This window comes from Vidua chalybeata, chromosome 3, assembly GCF_026979565.1.
Source record: "Vidua chalybeata isolate OUT-0048 chromosome 3, bVidCha1 merged haplotype, whole genome shotgun sequence".
NCBI lineage: Eukaryota > Metazoa > Chordata > Aves > Passeriformes > Viduidae > Vidua > Vidua chalybeata.
The window spans coordinates 40,560,413-40,578,432 of NC_071532.1; the positions used below are offsets into that span (position 1 = coordinate 40,560,413).

The 18,020-nt window shown below is 39.2% G+C and overlaps 1 protein-coding gene across 4 annotated transcripts in view; it reads left to right on the forward strand.

Annotated features, from left to right (window-relative positions):
- Positions 1-1,167: 1,167 nt before the first annotated feature.
- SIPA1L2 (signal induced proliferation associated 1 like 2) overlaps positions 1,168-18,020 on the forward strand; it is a 122,928-nt gene continuing 106,075 nt past the window's right edge. For all 4 annotated transcript variants that reach the window (XM_053938494.1, XM_053938495.1, XM_053938496.1 and 1 more), the window contains exon 1: positions 1,168-1,230. The gene's annotated coding sequence lies outside the window, so the exon portion shown is untranslated. The remainder of the gene's footprint in view (positions 1,231-18,020) is intronic.

Consider the following 18,020-nt stretch of genomic DNA (forward strand, 5'->3'; position numbering starts at 1 on the left):
AAACAGCCTTTGGTTTGCTTAGCAGAACATGTGGGGGAGGTGGAGGAAATGTGGATATCTAGCCATGGCTTATTTGGCAGGCAAACTAACCTGTTCAGGGCTGCACAAGACAGAGGGAAAGCTCCATGCTTCTGACCCACGTGAAACTTAGAGAGTGTATGCAGGAGACAGAGCACATGGGGCAATTCTGAGAATTCCACTGCCATGTGTTTCTTCTCTACAGGTATCCCCGGTTTCAAGATGTGGGTAAGAGCACACACTAAAGGGGTGCGGACACAGCAAGCCCAGAGGCTCTCAGACGGACTTTCGCTGAGGTAATGCAGAGCCTGTAGGATGACAGTCCCAGCCACCCCGCTGCTCGCCACCCCGGGAGCCTCAGGAGCCCGAGGGCGGCAGAGGGGCAAGGGCCGGGGGTGAGAGAGGCCGGGCCGGGCGGCGTTGTCCAGGGTCTTGAAAGCGGAGTGCCCGTGCGGGGCAGGGGCAGATGCCGGCCCGCTCTGCGTCGGCGCTGCTCCGCCGCGCTCGGCTGGGCACGGCAGCAGCTGGGGGGCCCGGGCCAGCTGAAGGACCGGGCGCTCACCAGCTCGCTGCCGGGGAGGGTCCTTCCCGGGCCCCCCCATGCTCTGCCTCGCTGCGTCCCTCACCCCACCTGTTGCTCGCTTCCGATCCCGAGCTGGCCGCCTGTCCCCGCGGAGCCCCGGGGATCCCCGCCCGCGCCCCGCCGCGGCGGGCGAGAGGCGGCGGGGGAGGCGGTGTCAGGCGGGGCGCGGAGTTTGGGATGAGCGACGGCGACAGTGGCCAATGCGGATTTGGCGGTCCCCCGGGGCCGCAACGGCGGAGCCGCGGGAGGCGGGGCCGGCGGGCGGGGCGGAGTTGCGGGCGTGCGGGGTCGACGAGCGCGGGTGTGAGTGTCGCTGCTGCCCCCGCCCTCCCGCCACCGCCCCGCCCTCCCGTCCGGCGGCGGAGACGCACTCCAGACCCAGCGCCGGGCGGAGCGCGGGGGAGCGCCAGGAAGGGGTGGCGGGGGAACGAGAGGAGGCAGCGGCGCTCACGCCAGCCCGCGGTACCCCGCAGCACCCCAGCGGACGGCCCCCGGTTCCGTGCAAGGCTCCGGCGCCCCGCGGGTGGCGCGTCCCGAGGGAGGGGAGCGGAGCGCAGCGGAGCGGAGTGCGCGGGGGGCATGGGGGTCCCACGGCCGGAGCGGCCGGAGCGCGGCCGCGGCAGCACCAGGTAAGGAGCGGCGCCCGCCACCGCGTCTGTGCCACGCGGGCGTGCGAGTGCCTTCCCTCCCGGGAAGGGCTCGGGAGCACTTCAGGGAAGGGGGTGCTGTGAAGGCAGACCCATCTCTTCTTCTCTCAGGTGCCTTTGGGAGGGAGGCTCCGCTTCTCCGGGCTCCGCGGGAGGACGGAGGGCTGAGGCGGGTGGGAAAGTGGCGAGGAGGCGCGGGCCCACCCTTCCCCAGCGGCACCCCGTCCTCGCCCCGGCCGCAGCCACCCCGCCCCGGCGCGGCGGGCACCGTGTGGCGGCCGGGGCGACTCGCTCCCGCACGTCGCCTTTGTAAATAGCGATGCGATCCGCTCCGTAGAGAATGGCCGCGGGGTCGGCGGCGGTGTCCGCCGGGTCGCCAGTCACCTGCGGGGTGGTTCTGCCGCCGGGTGCGGCAGCCCGAGCCCCCCGCTCCCCTCTCCGAGTCCCACTCCAAAAATAATGGCAATTACGGAGTAAGTTTGCCCGGATCGGACATCTCTGGGGAGAGCTGCTGCTCAGAGCGGGGACGGTGCAGCGGGGACCGCCAAGCGCTTGGAGTAGCAGAGGAAAAGCCTCTTCAGCCCGTGCGGTTTCCTTAAGTGATTTAAATCCCTCTCATTTTTTTGGTTGCTGGATACAAGGCACAGGCTGCATCCTTTTGCACTCTTTGTTATTTTGTAATACTCCGATAGCTGTTCAGGGGTCCGTTCTTCAAACTTGATGTTCGGTTCGTTAAATAGCAGCCAGCTCGGCTTAACTTTGCCTCAGATTTTATGCTGGTGGCTTTGCAGCCCTTTTGTGCTGGGCGGCAGCGCTCGGCTGCGCTGTGCGAGCCTCTGCGAATGGCGAAGTAGCGTTACCCAGGCTTGACAAAGGCAACTCCGAAGCTGACAAATCTCAGATATGGCTGTTAAGGTTCATGAAGTAGGTCAGTAAACTACCTTAGTACTTGGTGTTGCATTATTTTAATACATCGGTAGTTTGAATACTTGCTTTCAGCCTGACTTTTCTAGAGGAAACTAGTTTTATTCTTTTTTATGATGCAAAAGACATGTAAAGTTAAAGAGAATTGCACATGTAAATTTTCCTGAGCTCTTTTGTGCGCAGTTTTCACTTCTGAAAGTTAACACTAGATGGCTTTCTTATATCAGCTATCCTGCAGGGAAGGAAAGTATGTAATCTGTCTCTGCAGCCTGCTATTTCTGTGTTTGTCTATATTTTTTTTTCTTCACTTGAATAGTAAACAATCTTCTGGTCAGTTCTGCACCGATGAGACCCGAGCAGATTTGAAGCTTACTTACTAGCTGACAGAATTCGTTGTTTTTGATTAGCTCATGTTGGTGCTTTAGACTTTATTTTACATGTGTGTTACTAATATCTAAAGAAAGTTTGCTTAGTTGGAAGGTAACTATGCATAATATTTATGTTGCTATAAAGAAAGGCAGCTGAAATGCAGGATGTTTGAAAATGGGGAAAAGCCAATAATTCAGTCTCAGTTGTTACATAGTTTGATAGATTTATTTTAAAAGGGAACATAGTTCATTAATATTGTTTGTTCAGCTATTTTCCCCCTAGATTCTGTACCTAGCTACCTTGGACTGAAACGTTTTGGAGTTGGATTCAGAGACATAGCCTGCTGGATATATAAATGCCTAGACTTGATGCCTTAATACTCTATTTCTTATATTTTTACAAAACTGTGCCTTTTGTCAGCGGGAATGCATTATTTGCCCTCCATTAGCTTTTTCAGTGGTGGCTCTGAAATACTTAAATCTTCAAATTTGATCTTTGAAATACCTTGTATTATTAATGCAAACATGTTTAAATCACCAAGAGCTCTAGTGCATTATCGATATTTAAACATCACTTAGGGTCCACAACAGTTGATTTATAATTTATGTAGGATTCATATAAAACTAGATTTTGAGAGGTCTCTGAATGTATTGTCATGGTTTTGCATGCCCAGTGGGTTACCTTAGCAGGTCATGCAGCACTTAGATGTAACCAGAAGGAATGCTTGTAAGGATGCCAGACTGTTTCACCAATCCTGTTGGATCAATTAAAGATCATCTCATTCATATATGCCAAGGATATAAGGTGAAGCTTAGAACTAAACAAAGCCTCGGTTCTTTGTAGCTGGTATTTGCTTGCTGTACATATCAGAGTATTTTTAAAGGTTTATATTTAATTTTCCTGAAAGAAAGATAATATGGTCTTCTTTTGTAGGCATTTATGACATGCCATTAGTCAAGTGCATTGTGAAACACTCTTGCAAATGAAGAGTGTCAAATGAGGAACTAAGCAAATTAGTGGTCAAACAGATGGCAAAACCATTCCTTTTTTTTTTTTTTTTTTTTTTTTGCTGCTTTTGACTTTTATGACTGAACCGAGGCAGTTCATTTTTTCACTTCCAGCTTCATACTGGACATAGGCATTGCACCTAAGCTCTTTATCTGCAGATCACCTGTTCAAACTGCAGGAGAAAGGAAGTATTTTCTCCTCACCTTGGCTGGAGTTAGGATTATATTTAGATGGTTGAATCTTAAAATATTTTCAGTAGGTTCCAGCCTTTTACTGCTGAGAGATCTAGTTTGGTAATATAGAGAAAGAAATGCTATGCTATTATGACAATACAAGTTACAGATTGTGGAAAGAGGGTGGGGCACTGGGTTATATAGTTTCTCACGTTAGTCATCCAAGATTACCAACAGTAGCTGTTTTCACAGCTTGAAATGAAATCAGGGTTTAACAAATGCTCCTTTTCCATGCAATTTTTGCTTTGCAATTTAAAATGCTTTGCAGTTTTAAAATGTTTGGGTAAGCTGGGTTGTGGAGTGAAGTGGAGGTGGCTGTTTATTTTCTGTATGTTGCAATATTGTCCTCAGAGTAGGAATCTTTTTTGTATTAGGTAACAGAATTTATATCTGATTCTTTAAAATGTTACCTCTTGCAAAGTCAAGACCAACTTGAGTTTATCTCTTTATTTTCAGCACAATTTTTGTCCTTTTATAAATCTGGACAGTCCATGGCGTTTAAGATAGGGGTGCCCCTGATAGTCTTTTTCAACCCTGTTTTTTTGTACCTGAATTTTGAGAGAAGAGTGTGAGAACTGTCTACCAAGTGAAATAATCCAATAAGAAGAATTTATGAGGGAATTTGTATTTAGTAGACTGAAAAGTATGTTTCACAATTGTTTGTTTGCTTGTTTGTTAAACACTAGTTGTTTACATAAACTGCATTAAGAATAACATTAATTCTTGATGACATTCAGTGATGATGTCATACGACTGGTCAGATTTTTAAGAATTGTCAGGATTTCACATGAATAGTTGTCTTTTTTTTTTTTTTTTTTTTTTTTTTTTTAGTTTGTGAAAGAGCAAACTTAATGTTAAACATCTGATTTATCCTGACAGAAGTAAATGAGAGAGAACCTGCCTGCCTTTGTAGTAAAGCACTGGCCCTGGTTTTGAAGCCACTTTGAGGCATAATTGAATGAGCAGAAGATTGAAAAGGATTATTATAATTGGTGATACTCTTCTAGTTTTTGGTTAGACAGGACAGCAGTAGGCAGAAATGTCATTGTGATTAGTTTGCACCATAGTTCTTACTAGAAGATATGTAGGCTCTTGTTTGGATCATGAAACTGTAATTACATCAGTAGTTAGCTACTCAAGATTTATAAGTGGATTCTTCTGGTTTTCTGGAATTTCTTAAATAATGAGCAGTGCATACATAATTAAGGTTTTGTAAAAATTTCTTGAATCCTTATGGAGGTAGTGCTCTGAACATTTAATAAATGTAAGCAGCTGCTGTCCTGTCTTTTTGGACATGCAGGCAAATAGCTTTATTGGATTTGATGCTTGTAAGACATTTTAAGAATAGTAGATGTTTGAAATGAAGTAGGCATTTATTTTAGTGCTGTTAACTGGGGATTCTGTGTTCCTTTGGAAAAAGACCTGTAGCTACTCTTGTGTTTTTTCTTTTTTCTTTCTTTTTTTTTTTTTTTTTCTTTTTTTTTTTTTTTTTTTTTTTAAGTGACATGTAATGTAGAAAGATACCATAGCTATTTTTTGAAAGTGAGGGAATCTGGAAGGAGGCTAGAGGAGCAGTAGTAAATTGGCTTGTTGTAGCTGGGGGGCTGGAAGGTGGCAGTAGCTGAAGCTGTCTGGCTGCCCCTCCCCCTCAGCAGCTTAAACAAAATTCTGAGCACAGGACTTGGAGTTTTGCCATTGACTTTGAATCTTTTCTTATATAATGTTAATTTTTTGTTCTGGGTCCTGCAAAGTTGCATACCCAGCTCTGCAGATATTTGTGCAATGCTCCTGTATTGTTTACTGTTTCTTCTTTCCTCCCCCTCTCCCTTGGCTGCCTGAATTCTCACTGGCATAGTGGCTGTGGATTGTGATAATGCCTGCCTGCATTTATGTGTATCATGTGTCCTCTAATATAAATCCAATAAAATTATTTTAATATAACTTACACCTGTAAAATTAATATTGTGAAATACCTATGCTTCAAAGACTACCTAAAAGATTAAAGATACAAAGCTCTCATAAAACTCGTGAATTTGCCCTTCCATTTCCCTTTAGGCTCACCAACTTTTTTTTTAAACCTGATACAAACTGTGATGAAATGATAGAACCATTTTACAAATTACAGGAAGAACAGATTACAATACTTAAAATGTTTCTATTAGGAAAGGTGCTCTGAGACATCAGACATTCTGTGGCACGTTAATTTAAATGCAATAAAATGTGTTTTAATACCTTGATAAAAATTTTCCAGTGATTTGGCATTTTTTGGTGTTTTGTTGTGAGTTGTCTTTTCTTTTTTACACTTGTTTGTTCCATATATATGAGATGGAAAGGAGTTTCTGGGCCACTCTATAGTCCATTTTTGATTTTTACAGTCATTTCAGTCAAATCTGATAAATTTTGAAGGGTTGTGGCAATGAAATGGCAATTAAGGTAAGAGCAGAGTGAAACATTCTAAAGTATGTGTTTATAAGTGCACATAATAAAATTAAATTAATTTTAATTAAATTAAAATATTTTTGTTAGTTTTTTCCCTTTCATGTGGGGGAGTAAAAAGAAGTGCTGAAATTAATGCATAGTTAGCAAAATAGTCATTGTAAAAAAACAGTTCTATTTCCTATATTTTGTGACGAAGGTGTTTGTGAAAGATGGGACATTTCAGTCAGGGTTTTTCCAGGTTTGTTGTTTTTTAGGTTTTTTTCCACCTGAGAGTTGCAAGTTATTTAATCATTCTTCTCTGGTTGTTCTCATTTGTGGCTTTCTGTTCTACTTTTAGATACCTAAACTGCATTCAAGGAAAAGAGCACTCCTCTGCTTCTAGTGTTTTTCTGGCTTCTCAGCACTGTAAATGAATACCTGATATGTTTTAGCTTGAAACCCCATTGTAATACTAGTGTGACACAAAGTGGAAAAATAAGTGTGGGGGTGGAAAAAAAGAACAGAAGAGTGTGGTTGTGTCTGTTCATACATTCTTATGCCTAATGTACATTTCATCAACAGTGTGTAAGTAAGCATGTGTGTTTTGCTGTGCTGGGCTTGCTTATTGCAGTGCCAGCTGCTCTTGAAGAATTAGGAGCTAGGAGCAGTTTACAGTGATCAGGTTGCCTGTAGTGTTCTGCTGTAGTAAAGTAAGCCTAGGTTTTATTTTGTAAGGTTGTCAGGACAGCAGCTTGTTATTCTTGCTCCTCTTGCTGTTTCCCTAAAGCAATGGAGGGAGCTTTCTCAAAGGCAGTGGCTACCTTGCCTCACTGGGCTGCAGGATCGCCAGCTGTGATTTGGGTTCAACAGGATGCTCTGGGTTTGTTGTGTAAAAATTCTAATTGATGATGAATGCAAACCCAGTGTGAGAATAATTTTTCTTCATTGGACAATTGTAAAACAACCCAGTGTATTTACAAAGCCATGTCCTATTTTCTCCACAGTATTGTCATTAATCTTCTATCCTCTTCCATCTGAGGCTCAGAGAAAAATGTTTGAAAATCGACAGTATAGAACTTGTGGTAAGAGTTGAGACAAGGTAAAAATTAGTTTAAAGCTATGTTATGTCAGTGTGCTACAGTCTGACACTGGAGCTAACAAGTGAAATCAACTAGGGGTTTCTGTTAGGTAGAATTTGTGATGCCTTTGACAAAATCATCAGATGAAGTTGGTGTTCAGTGATAAGCCACATAGTAACTGTTGAGGTGTTGGCATTTTTAAGAGATACTGTTCTGTTCTTGTTACATGGTAAATTAGAGAAAAAATGAATGTTGTTAAATACAGCAAACTAAATAACTACAAAGTCATTCTCTGAGTATCGTCATTTTATGTAAGAGGTGCAAATGTTTTCAACTGCAATAATTTTAGATGTTCAGGCATGGGGAACTTGTTGGGATGTTCAGCAGGGAAGATCACATGAAAAAAGCTTTTAAATAGCTGAGGATTTTAAAATTATTATTTAATAAAATATGCTAAAACATGAGATTTACTTTAGTACTTCCATAGCCTCCTTTATATTATTGTTATCGAGGGATTTTTTAGCTTGATCCAAGTTCTTTGATCTGGATTGAGCTGAAGAAGTCAATTAAGTGATGCCCAGGTACTTAAAATCCTTTTATCAAAACTGTAACCTTCTATTTCAAATTCTCTTTTCAGACAACAGAAACAACAGTCCATTCACAGAATATTTTGGCAGAGATACATAGAGTCTGCATTCAGTCCTGGAAGCTGCCTGACAGAATTAGAAACTATTGGGACAAACCTGTCAGTGTTCAAAACATTTTCTCCCTTGTCTGGCTACCACTTTTTTTGAGATCAGGCAGATACTCCAGAGGCGGGTGTCTTCCCCCTCTCAGATCCTCTGCTGTTTCCATCCCGTCCCACCAAAATTTTCTTAGTATCTTCACACATGTCTTTGAATCACACAGTCTTGTTTGCATAGGAAACCATTTCAAAAGGCTATTTTTAGAGTTGGTGAGATGAGGTGGAGTAAATACAGTGATTGGTGTAATCCGTAACAGTTACAGTGTGTGAATAGGTTTGCTCATTTCCACTTCTTTAAATGTAGGATTTGAGCAGATTGTTACAAAAAGGAATCAGAATAGATGAGATTATCTAAACTGATCAAGAACTGTATAGGTGGTTGCTCAGAGTGCTACACTGAAAAACCCTCAAATATAAATTGAGCTCCAATATTTTCTATATAAGATGAAGTTTCTACAGATAGAGGGGAAGGTTTTATTGACATTCTGAGCCAGGCTGCTTAACCTAGATCCCTGGAAATCATTGCCTCTGGTACAGATTTCTGAGTGAAGGACAAGCACTACTTCATTAGTCTGTGCGATTGTCAGATTTGGTAATTTTACTGATGTCTGCTTCTGTCACACTTGGAATGCTTTGTGCTTTTTCTCTGTGCTTGTTTAATCTTGGAAATAAAGTTTCTAGGAGCATATTACCCTTGAAACTTTATCTATCAGATACTGCAGAGTCAAATAGACTCAAAAAAAATCTTGAGGTGGAGGGAGGTGTTGCACTGTATGAGTGCATAAGCCTTGTTTCCTTAGGAAATAAATAAAAATTGGTGGCCATTCTTTCTGTTGTATTGATCTACAGCAAATAGATACTACATTTGAAAAGTGTTTCATTTTTACTTTGTATTTTACTGCTGTATTTTTAAAGTATTGTTACATATATAAGGTTACATTATAGCTATCAATGTACAGAGTGTACCTCTGCCTGGTAATGGATGTAAAAACTGTGTCTTTGTATGCACAAATTGCTAATTGAGTATCTACCCTTGCTTTGTGGGGCTGAGTGTTAAAATATAACATTTACATATATATATAATAATAATTCTTTTTCCTGAGGAAAATAGATACTTAATAGTAATGATTTTCTCTTTTTTATGTAGGCTGTACCAAACAGTATCAATATTCCTATCCACTCATTTTCCAGTGTTCAGTATGCCTGTAGGTCAGAGGTGTTTAAAGTTGGAAGTTAGAATTTTTTTTTTCTATGTCAGCTGTCTCAATTGCATCTCTCAGTGCAGTTGTATGTATTCTTTATGGCAGCTACAGTAATCACTGCAGGGAAAAGTAAGAAATATCTAAAATCTATTAGGTATTTGTCTCTGTGCCTTAACAACCGGTTATAAGAATGAAAAAAAACAACTCCACAATATCAACCATTCTCAGCAAGTGTTGCTTTCTGTGGGTGGACATTCACTCAATTAGAAAACCCCTAAGTAGGGATCAGTGTATCTGTGGCAGCTGTAGGTATAATATGAATCAATTACATTGATAAATAACTTTAAACTTCCTTTTAAGAAATTATTTGTATTGCTTTGTTTGTTACAGTGTGAAGTCTTTCCTATTTCATGACTCATGTATAAGGTGCATAATGACTTCAGGTTTCCTTGGTAGGGTGATGAAAGTAATTTTTATTTTCATGGACTATATTTACAGATTCTGAAACTTAAACCCATTCATTATGTATGTTTCATATCTAAACATATTTTTTTTCTTTAGTCCTATGTTTTCTTCCTTATTAGGAATGAATCTACTGGAGATGTTTCTGTTTTGTGTTCAGTTTTGTTTTCTTTTTTTCCCTTAAGCAGTAATTAAAATAGCTGTGTGTGAAGTTTCTGAGCATCTTTTATATACTTATTTGTAGTCGTGGGACCTTTCTGTGTGCTACTGAAACTGTAATTGCCATCAGATCAGATTGAATATTGCGTATGGCAGTTGGACCATCATTTATCTTCAGTTTATCCAGGCTTTAAGCATGGTTGTCAGGCTCAAAACATCACACTTAATGGTTTGTATTCCACCTGGAGACGAGTTACAAGTGGAATACTGTACTGGGACCTGTTTTGTTTAGTACCTTGATCAGTGTCCTGGAGGAGAAGCTGAAGTGTATCCTTATCAAATTTGCATGTAGCATCATATTGCAGCAGTAATTGACACATTTGAGGACAGTGCTCTGCAGCTGAGAGAGGCTGGTGGGATGGACCATGATGGACCCCATGACATTCCACAAGGATAAATGCATCTTCCTACCCCTTTCCACTGGATGGGGTGGGGGGTGACTTCCTGGGAGACAGCTCTGCTGGAAGGGACCTGCACATTCTGGCACACGAGCCAGCAAGTGAGGCTTCACTGACAGTGACAAATGCCAGCAGCATGCTAGGCTGGATAAGCAGAAGCAGAGCCAGTGGGTTGCCAATACTCAGTATTCTTTAGGCCACCACTCTGGATACACCCTATCCAGTTTGGTTCCCCAAATGCATTGAATAAATTGAATCTAATTCAGTGGAAAGCCAGGAAAATGAGGGGCTTGTAGCACATTAGGAGAGGCTGAGAGGAATGGCTTTGTACAGCTTGGACATCAGAAAGCTCAGATGATGCTTAATAGCTGCTTCACAAGGTGATACATAAGAGATTATCAAGAACACGTAGCCAGGACCTTTACAGAGGTACATGGCAGGAAGAACAGAGACAGTGGTTACAGTCTAAAACAGGTGAGGTTCTGATTTGGCACCTGCAAACAAAATTCACCCTTAGGACACTGAGGAACTGGAATAGGTAGCACAGGTTGTCAAATCTACATACTTTCCAATTTTTTAAAGACTAAACTGGACAAAGCCCTAAACAAGTCAGTCTGAATACAGTGCTGTTGTGGCTTCCAGTGTGAATTAATCTATTAAATATCACAACCTTTTTTGTGGTATCAGTTGCTCTAATAATTGAGAATTTTAGTTGCTGTTCCAGCATACTGTGATTCCACTTTATCATATTACAGAATTTGTACAGAATATTTCTCTATTGCAGTATTGTGAAGATCTTTTTACAAGACTCCTTATAGTCTTGTATTATAGGCTCATATTATACATTCTTTGTTTAAACCAGTAGACAAGAATTCCCAAATAAATTATTGGCACTTAAGTATTTTACAACTACAGAACTTAACAATATAAGAAATGTTTAAAGACAGTAGCATGTCCTCTCAGGTTTGGCTTCAGATATACTTTGCTGACTTTGTCACTGATTAAAACATGAGTAGCAATACTAGAATTTGAATATGTGAATTTCTATTGAGCAATTCCATTGGATCCCTTCCAAAAGATTGTTTTAGTGTTAAGGAGCAGGATGTGAATTTGAAACTGGCTCTCAGCAAGTCAAACTTAGATTTGTATTTGGTTCTTTTGCTCTGGCTACTAATTTTAGTATGGTGAAACTTGTGAGAACCCATGCTAGAGGTACCTATGTGTCTGGGAAAAAAAAAAATCTGTGATTTATTTGAGTATTTAAAAATACAAATTAAAATGGTTCAGTTCTGAAAACATCTTCTGTTTGCACTTTGTTAATGTTCAGCCTTAACCTCTTAGTTTCATTAGCTATAAACAAGAGCCAGCAGAACCTCAGAAGCTTGAGATGACTCCTGCTCTTTCTCATCCAGCTTCACAGTGGTTATACTTTTAAGTATTTCTGTGTTTACCAAAGCATGAACCAGACCTTCAGATCCTTGTTTTGGTTTTTAGAATCCATTTCATTACATGTTTAAAATTTCAGGTGTTTGTATAACATTCAGCTTCAGTATGAAAGAGGTTGCAAATATGTGCTGAGCTAATCAAAACAAACAGGAAAGGGAATGGAAAGAATTTCCTTTAGGGTAAAATTCCTTTAAGTTGAAATAACCCTGACAGATAGTGCTTGTTAATTGGCATGGAAAGTTGGAACTTGCCTTCTGAAGATTTTATTTTGCTGAAAATGGAAGAACATGGAGAAGCTGAGTCAGATGTCCTTTTTAAGACATAGTTTCAGCAAAAAATGAATTAAAACTTTAATTCCATTAAATTTATGAATCTCCAAAATTGTTGCATTAAGACTGATGATAGGTACAGATCAGTGTCTTCAGAAACTAAAACCTTCAGAACTAAATAATTCATTAGTAAGTTTAAAAAGTCTGTTCATTGGCATTTTATTTTCAGAGCAGGACTAAGCTTTTGAAATGAATCTCTTGCTCTTTCCACTTAACAATATTTTGTTTGCATGATGGAGAAGTTTTAGAGAATATAAAATATATTTCTGTCATGAAACTAACTCAAATAAAATGTTCACCTTAACATAAACTGTGTTTCTAGTTCTGAATGCTATACAGTGTGACAGAGTAATTGAGACATGGAAGCTAAAAAGAACACTGCTGAAGCTGATGTACTTGACAAAAATTTAAGGTGAATATTTGAGAAGAAAGCAAACAGCAAGATGAATCAAAGTTTATGGAGTAAACACTTATATATCAGTATTCAGGAAGTAAATATTTTCTTTAACTTGTCATGACTTGGACAGAATTATAAAAATATTTTGTCTTCATTTTGTCAAACTCACTCAAATTGAGTTGAGTAATCTGAGACATGGTTACTCAATGGGAAGGGTACTTAAAATAAACAAAACCCACCAAACCCCCACACATTAAGGAAAGTGATTGAGAACTATTGTTCTGCAGGTTTAAAAGCATTACATTAGCTGCACTTACTTTGCTCTTTAGATGTTTTCTTCAGTTTTTTTTTTAATGTTCAGCTTGAGGTGGAAAAAGTGCATATTCCTTGGGCTGTCCCCTCTTCTGTCTTCCCTTTTCTCCTCATGAAGGCAGTATGGCTGTTACATGAATTCTTAATGGAAAGATCACAGAGCACTATCTTGTAATGGTGAATTTTTCAGTGTTTAATTTTTATGGCTTTTGCTTGCTATAGTAGTTTGACTCATAGATTTGATCACATACCAGTGTTTTGCTTACTTGCACCAAAATAAAAACATAGCTTGCTATATTTGCTTTGTATTTTTCTATATCTGTATTGTTTTTTTTTAATTAATTTAAAGTAGCCTTTAACAAAATTGCAACTAATTGCCAGTAGCCCAGCTGATTTATAGCAACAATATAAAAATTATCATAGTCAAGCTGACCACAATAAAACCTTGCAGTTATGAGATATTATGAAACCTAAAATCTAAGCTTCTAATAAAATGTTTATGGCTTTCGACCTTTTTGGCAATAAATTAAAAAACAAGAAATCTGTTCAGAATGCATTTTTTCCTTAAACTGTAATTTCTACATAATTTCAACTCTAATACTTTTCTCCTCTCCCATAGAGTCTTTCATTCTGTAGTAAAAATTTTCATGCCCTTCACTTGTGCTCTATTCTGTCTCCCACACCCCTCAACTGACTTGCCATTACCCACTTGTGGAACAAAAAATGACGTTTCTTTGTTTAATAAATGTAGGCCTGTGGTACAGCTGCATAACTCACTGAAACCTTGGGTGGTTTACTGTGCCCAAAGGGGCCCAGTGTGTCATTTATCTCTTTAGAGGCTGGAGGCAGAGCACATCTCCTGGTGAAAGACAGCTGGCTGTCAGCTCCTGGGCACCTTTGGGCTGGGAGGAGGTGCGTGCTTAGATTTGCATCCTACCCATAAGGTTTCCCATTTATTGCTGCCAAGAGGATGTGCTCTCAGCCCAAGTAGTCCAACACCACAGGTTGCCCCTTGACCACTGGCAAATTGGTGAAATTCCTTTTCCAGCTGTGCATTTTAAAATAATGGAGTATGGAGCAGAGGAGTAGATGGAAAGTGGTTTTCAGACATAGAGAGTGTCCTGTCCTTTCAAGCAACTTGGACTTTAAACGATTTTATATCTCAGCAGTTAGAGGAAATAAAAACACTGCAGGAGGTTCCGAAGACCAGAAAGTCTGTCTATGGTTCCCAAAGATGGTGGTGGAGGAGGGGGCTGGAGAGGGATTGATAGACTTCAAATGCCTAAATACTTTTCAGGATACAAATCTTGTAATTTTTATTTCCCCCCTCCCTTAAATACATACAGGACTAGCACCTTTTATCATACAGATGAAGTAATAAAATGAATCAACTATGTGATGTTTGGGTATGGTGGCAATGAAAGCCTCTTGATCTTCTATATCATCAAAATATTGAATACTTTGTCAGAAAGACATGTAGAATCACAGTTTGTCTCATGTAGAATCACAGTTGTTTTTTTTTTCTTATTTTAACATCTTGCCTGTAACATACAGTTACTATGTATACTCTGAAAGTTGTTCATAAATTTAATGATAACTCTGATATCCTTGACAGAAATAGCTTCACTTTTCTTTTTTCTTCTCTTCTATGTGGCATGTGTAGCCATTGGTGTGTTTTAATATTATCTTTGTAATCAAAGATGAACAATTTGTTGAACTTCCACACTACGAGTACATGCAGAAACTAAGCTAATAAAGGTGCCATTATCTTATTAGAAGAGTTGATAACATTAATGTTTAAGAGGCAATAAGGTGTATAGCAATGTTTTCTAGGAAGTTAATATATTAACAACAGTTTTTCTCCACAGACTGATGGGTTGCAGAATAGATAGATATTTTTGCTTTCAAGGTGCTCTTGAGGGAGGGTGAGAAGACCAAGTGAATGAAAACACATGGGAAATATGAAAATGTTAATAATGAATACCTTCATTTATACCAAATGCTCTTAATTTTTGTTAGATTAAAAGAATTATTTATCTGACAGAAAACAAATCACTCCAAGCTTCATTGTTATACATTAAGCACTAGATTAGATGAATTTACGTAGTGGGTTTGGGGCTTTTTTCCTTGTATCAAGAAAGTGCCATTCAGTTCTTTCCTGACTACTCTGTGATAATTACAGGTGGGAGTGCAGCTCTGTATTTTATGATCATTGATATTTTGAGTAGAATATTTGAGACTTTGGGATTTATATTAGGCACACACTACAGGCTTGCTTTGTATGACTAATTTTCCATTATTATATTGTGAGCAGTTTGTAACAAAATGACGGTCTGTTTGTCTAGCAGTCCACAAGTGAGTAACTACTCTGAATGCCTTAACCTTATGGCCTTCACAGAACAAAAAAATATGTCTGAAACTTAATGCTGGCTTTTGTGATAGAGGGATATATGAGAAAAAATGAAAAACTTGCAAAGAGAGTCTCTCTTTGTACAGAACTGCCACTGCCCTGCTTGGCTGATACAGATTTTTTTCAGCTGTCACTTTCAGTACAAAGGGGACAAAGCCTGTGCCTGGACTTACTCCCACTGTTTTAGTCTCATTTTTATCTAAAGCAGACTCTGAGGCCTGCAAGATTATTGACCATTTGTCCCGTCAGAGTGCCAAGGTCTAGAATTCTGACCTTTCTCTGTTTTCTAAGTTCATGGTCAGTTTTTAAAGAATGTTTGTTTCAATAATTAACACTGGATACTATTTTTCTCTTGTGGCAGGGGATAAAATATTGTCAAGCAAAAATATTCTGCTCTCTTCATATCCAAAGTATATTAGATGGTATTTTATATTCCTTTTGTTTTTTTGTTTCTTTCTGTCTATACTTCGTAAATGTAGGTTAACTTGAAAAGACTTAGGTTTTCTGCAGAAAGCAGCTGTGTACCTGATTTTTCTTAAAAGTGTGAGCTGCTTAAAAATCTTACAGGTGATAATCATGATTGAAACAAGAAATACTGTCCCTTAGTGGGAAGGAGGAAGACATGCTGGGTGATATTTAGGGTATTTATGATAGAGGCAAAGTGTGTATACTGCAATTTAACAGTTGTCTTGAGCATGAAAAGAAATAAAACGTTATGATCTTAGGCTGGGGAGTAGGAAAGTCCTTGCCGCATGTGAAAGGGGTGAGTGTGTGTGTTTGGGTGCCTGTGCACACATCTGAAATGTAGAAAGAGAAGTAAGAAATAACTATGAGTGACTGTTTCATTGTGTGTTCCAAGTAGGCAAAAGAAGCAAAACTCTCAGGTCTGAAACACAGCACTGGTGAGACTTTTGTTGTTGATCTTGGGTTTATAAGTCAGCAGAAGGAGACAGTTTATCCTTGGTCTCTGATGTTTATGATTTAGAATTTTTTTTTCTTTTGATTGCTAGATGTCTATTCTTGGTAGAAATGTTACACTGTTTGGCTGCAGATTTTTATTACTCTTTCATTTTATTGCCGTTTTCAGCATGAAATAAATCATAGAACTTTAATGGGTATAAGTTGTTATATAAATATATAATTTTATTGAGATAAAACTGTGTGGTGACAAACACAGTTTTGAAATATTTATAAACCAATATTTTACTCCATTCTTTTTCCTAGGAGCAATTGAAGCTTCATAATAGAAAGCTTTGTCTTTGTTTAGTTTTGATTCAATGGCTGAGTTTGTTTCAAGTTAAATTCCTCTGATTCACTGAATTTTTAAACAAGATCAAAAACCTGTACCCACAACAACATGGCAGATCAATGTGCTAGATGAATGAGGGAGACTTGGTTTTGAGGCAGAAGATGTGGCATTGCTTGGTGCCAAAGCTGTGCTCAACCTTTATGAGGTGTCAGAATGCATGAAGGTGCAGAGCCTTGCTGTCTTTCTCAAATGAGATATCTGTATATATTTGGGTATAAAAGACAACAAAAAACTTGGTGTCTTTTTAGGTCCTAGTCAAGGTACACAGCATTCATTATTTTAATTTGTGTGAAGCTTATATGAGAGCTATTGTAACTAATATTTGGGGGGAAAAAATTAAAATTTTTAGCTTAAACACACATTGAGAGAATGTGTTGTTCTCTTTATATAATGTGGTAATTAATTTTCTTTTACAGAAAAATTATTTGAATATATTGATATTATCCGAATGAGGCTCCTAGTTTTTTATTTCAATTTATTTTGATTTTCTTAAATAAATATGTCCAAAATCTGCTTACTCTTGGTTTATTTAGATGTCAATTAGGTCGTATGTGAATTGTGTTGAAATCTGTTAAATCTTAACTGGTGGATTTTAAGTTTAAGAGTGTAAATGCCCTTTTTAACATTGTTTTTATTGCTTTGATGTGTACTGATATCTAAACCGTGTAGTTGTGTGTAGAAATATGGGGAGGGGATTTGTCTTCTGGCCAACTTTATTTTTTGTTCACTGCTGTCATAGGTGGCTATTATTCCAGTTTCTCAAGTACTGAATATCTGTAACTACTCCACAGTTAAGTGCATTTGTGTAAGTTCAGAAGCAGATGGACTTTTTAAATACAAAAACCTTTTTCTCCTACTGAAGGAGAAAAAACTACAGTATGTGGCACATGGAGAAGTGAAAATGTTATCCCTGCTAATTATTCAATAATTTAGATATGCTGTATTTTTTTTTTTTCCAGGCAGTAAAATCTAAAAAGATTCCTGAAAAACTGCTTTCATGTATTTCTGGTACAGCAAATAAACCTGGTTCTTAGCAATTTTTTTACAGGAGGAATGCTATTATCTGTGCCTCTCTTCATCTCTCTACTTGTGCAATAGTGCCTTTGGGAGGCTTCTTGTTTGATTGGCAGCCTGGCATATTTAGGCATGTCTGAAATACAAACTGTGTTTTTTGTTCAGAACCATACGAACTGTGCCATATTTGAAATGTTACTGAAGTCTCATCTGCAAGAACAATGACCTTATGAATTTAAGCTGGAAAATTTGTACTATCAAAATTCTCTGTTTTTTAAATTTTTTTTTTTGTAATAGAAGAGAAAAAGTATCTGTCAAACATATATGGAAAAGGAATCAAAATGAGGTAATCCTGACCAGAGAGTAAGCTAAAATTTTAACTTAGCTTTGGTTTTGTCATTCAGTAAAGAAAAAATTCTGGGAAACAGCAATAGAGGTAGTAATTGTAATTGCCCACATTTGAAATGCTTTGTGAAGGAGACTTCTCTGCACCAATAT